Genomic DNA, 7,652 nt, shown 5'->3' on the forward strand with positions numbered 1-7,652 from the left:
CATTTTGATATAATTCCCGCTTTGTTCTACATAATATCCTTATCCCACTAGTCAGCCAACCGGGCTGTCCATTACTGCTAGTACCTCGTTTAGAATGTTCTAATGGAAAGCAACTCTCAAAGAACATGAGAAATGTGTTATGGAAAGCATTGTATTTATCATCTATATTATCGGCACTATAAACATCTTGCCACTCTTGTTCCTTGACAAGTTTTGAAAAACTCTCTATTGCTGTTGGATTAACTTTCCTACGTAGTTTGTAATTAAATACGACATTGGTTAGAGTACAAAAACCTTTTAGTGTTAAAATTTGTGCATCATGGTCTGAAAGGCCATTCACCCTTTTACTAACAGAATGCCCATCTAGTAATGAAGAATGAATAAAAATATTGTCTATGACTGTGCTACTGTTCCCCTGCATCCTAGTTGGAAAAAACACAGTTTGCATCAGATCATATGAATTTAGGAGATCTACCAACATCCTTTTTCTTGCACAATCATGTACAAAATTAATATTGTAGTCACCACATAGAACTACTTTCTGGTACTTCCTACAAAGTGAATCAAGAACCCTCTCTAGCTTAAGCAAAAATGCTCTGAAGTTGGAGTTAGGGGACCTATAAACAACAGCAATTTGAAGTTTAGTTTCACTAAATTCAACTAATGCTGCACAACTTTCAAATATCTGTTCAGTGCAGTGTCGTGATACGTCTATGGACTCAAATGAAATACTGTTTTGTACGTACAGAGCCACTCCCCCACCCTGCAAGGAACTCCTTGAGAAACAGCCAGCTAATCTATAGCCTGGTAAAGGAAGCCTCTGAATTATCAAATTATTTAAGTGGTGCTCTGATATACCAATAATTTCAGAGTTAACATCTATTAGCAGTTCACTAACTTTATCTCTAATACCTCTTATATTTTGATGAAATATGCCAATTCCTTCTCTACTTGGAAACATTACATCCTCTGGAGGTGAGCGCTTAGTTAGAGGCACTTCCTTTAAGCAGGTATACCTATCAGCTGACTTGATGATACAGATCAACCTTTTTAGCTCCACTCTCGATTTCATGAATTGCTTTCACTTTTTCTTCCACTGCTACAACTTTTATTTTACTATATACTCATATGGATATGGTGTCTGTTCTTTCGGACATGTCCAAAAAAACAGACACCATTGATGACCTGCACCCATCTAGAACGAAATTAGAATTATATTAATACCTTCAGCTGCTAACGGGTGTTGATATATATCAACGGGGACAGGTGAAAATGTGTGCCCTGATGGGGACTCGAACCCGGGATCTCCTGCTTACATGGCAGATGCTCTATCCATCTGAACCACCGAAAGAACAGACACCATATCCATATAAGTATATAGTTCTGGCAACACCTTCTTCTCCTGTGCGGATGCACACATATTCCCCAAACTCTTACGGGACTTGGAAAGAATGTCTTCCACGAGTAATGAGTGTGTTGGGGTGGGACACTGTGAATGTAATGTGTGGACATACAAGGTGAGAATGTGGGACTCGCAGGAGGCATGCTCAAGATAGTCCCTGCAGTTGCGCTATCCTCTCTGCCCTCGGTGACTCAGATGGATAGAGCGTCTGCCATGTAAGCAGAAGATCCCGGGTTTGAGTGCCAGTCAGGGCACACATTTTCACCTGTCCCTGTTGACATATATCTATTCCCATTAGCAGCTGAATGTATTAACGCAGTTGTAAGTTTTTTTTACTGGCCATGCTATTCTAAAATGCATGTATTAGGTAACAAACTGATACAGAAACTGACATAATATGTACTGTTGATGACTTCTGTGATTGCCACCACTACTATAGTATGAATGCAACATCGAAGTAAGGAGTAACTACACTATTGTTGATGGAAGAGCAGAGAGAAGAATATGACAGGTTGCCATATTACAACAGATTGTACACACATAGTTCAGTTCTACCTGTATCCTACAGTGTTGTTAAATATGGGTTGCACTAAGACATGGCATTGATATGTTATCATACTGAACTTGTTCATTTCTTATTTCTTATGTTCTGGAACCCCCCCATGAACCATGGACCTTGCCGTTGGTGGGGAGGCTTGCGTGCGTCAGCAATACAGATAGCCGTACTGTAGGTGCGACCACAACGGAGGGGTATCTGTTGAGAGGCCAGACAAACGCGTGGTTCCTGAATAGGGGCAGCAGCCTTTTCAGTAGTTGCGGGGGCACCAGTCTGGATGATTGACTGATCTGGCCTTGTAACACTAACCAAAACGGCCTTGCTGTGCTGATACTGCGAACGGTTGAAAGCAAGGGGAAACTACAGCCGTAATTTTTCCCGAGGGCAAGCAGCTTTACAGTATGGTGAAATGATGATGGCGTCCTCTTGGGTACAATATTCTGGAGGTAAAATAGTCCCCCATTCGGATCTCCGGGCAGGGAATACTCTAGAGGACGTCGTTATCAGGAGAAAGAAATCTGGTGTTCTACGGATCAGAGCGTGGAATGTCAGATCCCTTAATCGAGCAGGCAGGTTAGAAAATTTAAAAAGGGAAATGGATAGGTTAAAGTTAGATATAGTGGGAATTAGTGAAGTTCGGTGGCAGGAGGAACAAGACTTTTGGTCAGGCGAATACAGGATCATAAATACAAAATCAAATAGGGGTAATGCAGGATTAGCTTTAATAATGAATAGGAAAATAGGAGTGCAGGTAAGCTACTACAAACAGCATAGTGAATGCATTATTGTGGCCAAGATAGACACGAAGCCCACGCCTACTACAGTAGTACAAGTTTATATGCCAACTAGCTCTGCAGATGATGAAGAAATTGAAGAAATGTATGATGAAGTCAAAGAAATTATTCAGATAGTGAAGGTAGATGAAAATTTAATAGTGATGGGTGACTGGAATTGGGTAGTAGGAAAAGGGAGAGAAGGAAGCGTAGTAGGTGACTATGGATTGGGGGTAAGGAATGAAAGAGGAAGCCGCCTGGTAGAATTTTGCACAGAGCACAACTTAATCATAGCTAGCACTTAGTCCAAGAATCATAAAAGAAGGTTGTACACGTGGAAGAAGCCTGGAGATACTGACAGGTTTCAGATAGATTATATAATGGTAAGACAGAGATTTAGGAATCAGGTTTTGAATTGTAAGACATTTCCAGGGGCAGATGTGGAGTCTGACCACAATCTGTTAGTTATGAACTGTAGATTAAAACTGAAGAAACTGCAAAAAGGTGGGAATTTAAGGAGATGGGACCTGGATAAACTGAAAGAACCAGAGGTTGTAAAGAGTTTCAGGGAGAGCATAAGGGAACAATTGACAGGAATGGGGGAAAGAAATACAGTAGAAGCAGCATAGGTAGCTTTGAGGGATGAAGTAGTGAAGGCAGCAGAGGATCAAGTAGATAAAATGACGAGGGCTAGTAGAACTCCTTGGGTAACAGAAGAAATATTGAATTTAATTGATGAAAGGAGAAAATATAAAAATGCAGTAAATGAATCAGGCAAAAAGGAATACAAACATCTCAAAAATGAGATTGACAGGAAGTGCAAAATGGCTAAGCAGGGATGGCTAGAGGACAAATGTAAGGATATAGAGCCTGATCTCACTGGGGGTAAGATAGATACTGCCTACAGGAAAATTAAAGAGACCTTTGGAGAAAAGAGAACCACTTGCATGAATATCAAGAGCTCAGGTGGAAACCCAGTTCTAAGCAAAGAAGGGAAAGTAGAAAGGTGGAAGGAGTGTATAGAGGGTCTATACAAGGGCGATGTACTGGAGGACAATGTTATGGAAATGGAAGAGGATGTAGATGAAGATGAAATGGGAGATATGATTCTGCGTGAAGAGTTTGACAGAGCACTGAAAGACCTGAGTCGAAACAAGGTCCCGGGAGTAGACAACATTCCCTTAGAACTACTGACAGCCTTGGGAGAGCTAGTCCTGACAAAACTCTACCATCTGATGAGCAAGATGTATGAGACAGGTGAAATACCCTCAGACTTCGAGAAGAATCTAATAATTCCAATCCCAAAGAAAGCAGGTGTTGACAGATGTGAAAATTACCGAACTAGCAGTTTAATAAGTCACAGCTGCAAAATACTAACACGAATTCTTTACAGATGAATGGAAAAACTAGTAGAAGCCGACCTCGGAGAAGATCAGTTTGGATTCCGTAAAAATATTGGAACACATGAGGCAATACTGACCCTATGACTTATCTTAGTAGCTAGATTAAGGAAAGGCAAACCTATGTTTCTAGCATTTGTAGACTTAGTGAAAGCTTTTGACAATGTTGATTGGAATAATCTCTTTCAAATTCTGAAGGCGGCAGGGGTGGAATACAGGGAGCGAAAGGGTATTTACAATTTGTACAGAAACCAGATGGCAGTTATAAGAGTCTAGGGACATGAAAGGGAGCAGTGGTTGGGAAGGGAGTGAGACAGGGTTGTAGCCTGCCCTCGATGTTATTCAATCTGTATATTGAGCAAGCAGTGAAGGAAACAAAAGAAAAGTTCAGAGTAGGAATTAAAATCCATGAAGAAGAAATAATAACTTTGAGGTTCGCCGATGACATTGTAATTCTGTCAGAGACAGCAAAGGACTTGGAAGAGCAGTTGAACGGAATGGATAGTGTCTTGAAGGGAGGATATAAGATGAACATCAACAAAAGCAAAATGAGGATAATGGAATGTAGTCGAATTAAGTCGGGTGATGCTGAGGGAATTAGATTAGGAAATGAGACACTTAAAGTAGTAAAGGAGTTTTGCTATTTGGGGAGCAAAATAACTGATGATGGTCGATGTAGAGAGGATATAAAATGTAGACTGGCAATGGCAAGGAAAGCCTTTCTGAAGAAGAGAAATTTGTTAACATCGAGTACAGATTTAAGTGTCAGGAAGTCGTTTCTGAAAGTATTTGTATGGAGTGTAGCCATGTATGGAAGTGAAACATGGATGATAAATAGTTTAGACAAGAAGAGAATAGAAGCTTTCGAAATGTGGTGCTACAGAAGAATGCTGAAGATTAGATGGATAGATCACATAACCAATGAGGGGGTATTGAGTAGGATTGGGGAGAAGAGAAGTTTGTGGCACATCTTGACTAGAAGAAGGGATCAGTTGGTAGGACATGTTCTGAGGCATCAAGGGATCACAAATTTAGCATTGGAGGGCAGCGTGGAGGGTAAAAATCATAGATGGAGACCAAGAGATGAATACACCAAGCAGATTTAGAAGGATGTAGGTTGCAGTAGGTACTGAGAGATGAAGAAGCTTGCACAGGATAGAGTAGCATGGAGAGCTGCATCAAACCAGTCTCAGGACTGAAGACCACAACAACAACAACATGTTCTGGAATTGCGATAATTAAAATAAAAAAGAAGGGCAGAGCATAATGTGTATGTGTGATCTTTTATTTGAGATGGTTTGGTGCAAACTGCATCATGATGTGACCAATAGATCATGATGTATTTCAGTTTTGATTCAGTGCTGGAATCAGAATTTGCTGTAGCATTCAACTGCCAGAGGCAACCAATATCTACTGGTGAGTGGCTGAGCACCCAGGAATTTCCAGGTCATCATGGTTGGGGTTTGGAGTGCAGCACTGGAAAGTTTCTGGAGGCCTGGCACAAGGAAATGACATGAAAGAACTAAAAATTAGATGCAGTTTATAGGGCGAGACACCCCTGCAACAAGCAGGTGGACCTGTCCCAAGCCCTGAAGACGGGGGAAATAAAAATAGTCCCTCCAATAATTATGTTTTTCAAGAGTTGGCACAAGGATAAAATTGTTTCAAGTAGTGTTACAAAAGTGTCTCCATTGGGGAACCAGTGTAGGACACTATAGTAGTCAAAGAGAAAATATTAATAAAGTGAGTTCCCTGATATCACAAGAATTAGAAAAGTTATAGATGTGTTGGGGAGAACAGGTGTTGGTTGAGACAGGACCTATGTCAAATTGCAGTCCCACCTTTGTTGCATAATAAACTTTGTATTTGCTCACTATATGTGGACAAAGTCTAAATATATACAATCACATAGGAAGTTTTTTTAATTAGTGTTTTTAAGTTATATTTTGACAATTCCTTTTTCTAGAGTTTAGATGTAGGTTGTTTAAATGAACAAAACAAATGTCCCATAGTACGCCATCGTTCAACCTTCTGTTGGTAAGTTGGATGATGCTTGTTTCCTAGTTGTGTCTTTGCTCAGTGTTGTAATTAGATTGTCACTGCTGCATGGGGTAGATGTGTAGATTATTTCGTGTCTTGTAGAATGTTATGTGGCTTATTGCCAAGCAGATTCAGAGCTATCCAGGTGTTTCATTTCAAAGTTCTGCATGGCTGCTGCAGTGCTGTAATTATATATGGGAGTTGGTATCGGAGTAAGAACAGTAGAGTCTTGTAAGCTTCTCGCACGTAGACTCCATAAATTCTGATGAGTGTCATTTGTAGCTCTGCATATTTTTTGTTATGAATGTATGCCACCCAAATTGGAGGACATAGAGGACAATATATTATTATCTGATTGTTATTTATCTGATGCTGTACCAACTTCTCATGGAGTGTGGTGTTATTACAAAGCTTAATCAGGTTTTGCAAATTGGAGCACACCAAATGAACAACTGCATAACAAGTTAAGGGGGTAAGGTCAATAGGTCGAATGTGTCTTGGGGTGCACAGATGATGAAAGTAGATCTATGTCATGCAGCATTGGTAGTCTGCCTACTTTGCCAGACATTGTGTTCTATCATCTGTTGTAGGTGAGAGTTTTGGGCTGTTTATTTCCTTTCCATGTATGAATAGTTTATGAATAATTAATCTCTGATGGATCTTATTCTGACCATCAAAAATCAGTACTAAATAAATTAAATTTGTTATTGGAGGAAATTAAAGTTGCAGCAGATGAGAGACTCATCAAAATGCTACTCAGGGCTCATGTGCTACAGATGTAAAAGCAGTGTTGTCTAGATTTTACAATTTCTGAACTGGTTGGGAAAAGAAAGACAATATTGAGAGACACATTAAGTAGGAGAAGCACTGTGTTCGCTGGCAAGAAATTCAGCTGCTTCTTATTGCAAACAGTCTTCAATAGTTGATAGTGTAAACAGTGCTGAAAGAAGAAAACAAGACAAGGACAATTTTAGGAAAAGGAACAGTTGAAGTCTTTGCAAAAGCCAACATTGCATTAGAAAAGCTGTAAAAATTGTGCCTTACAGTCATGGAGTGCTAAATTCTCAAACAAAAATCTACCATGTGTAAGGACTTTCCATATGAAATATTTCTCTGGTGAGTTACTTGCTTATGAGACTTGAGATTATTATGTATGTTAAAAAGTAACAGATATATTAGTCCTCAGGTTTGGTGCACTAGATCTTGTGTATGGAATACACAATTTTTGTGCACAACAAGAATATCACATTATTTGCACTCCTTTAGTGGAGAATGGAAGTGCAGACTCAAGATTTCTATTCATATTTGGTACTCATTCTTAAATTTTACGAGTGAATTATCAATGTAACAGGTATATATGTAGAATATTATTTAGATTAGATTAGACTAGATTAGATTCAATTTTTGCCTCCACAGATCCAAAAAATGAGATGATTCTCGTGGGTGTGGAACATGTTAGAAAATATAACATAAAACATAAA

Source organism: Schistocerca piceifrons, chromosome 2, assembly GCF_021461385.2.
Source record: "Schistocerca piceifrons isolate TAMUIC-IGC-003096 chromosome 2, iqSchPice1.1, whole genome shotgun sequence".
NCBI lineage: Eukaryota > Metazoa > Arthropoda > Insecta > Orthoptera > Acrididae > Schistocerca > Schistocerca piceifrons.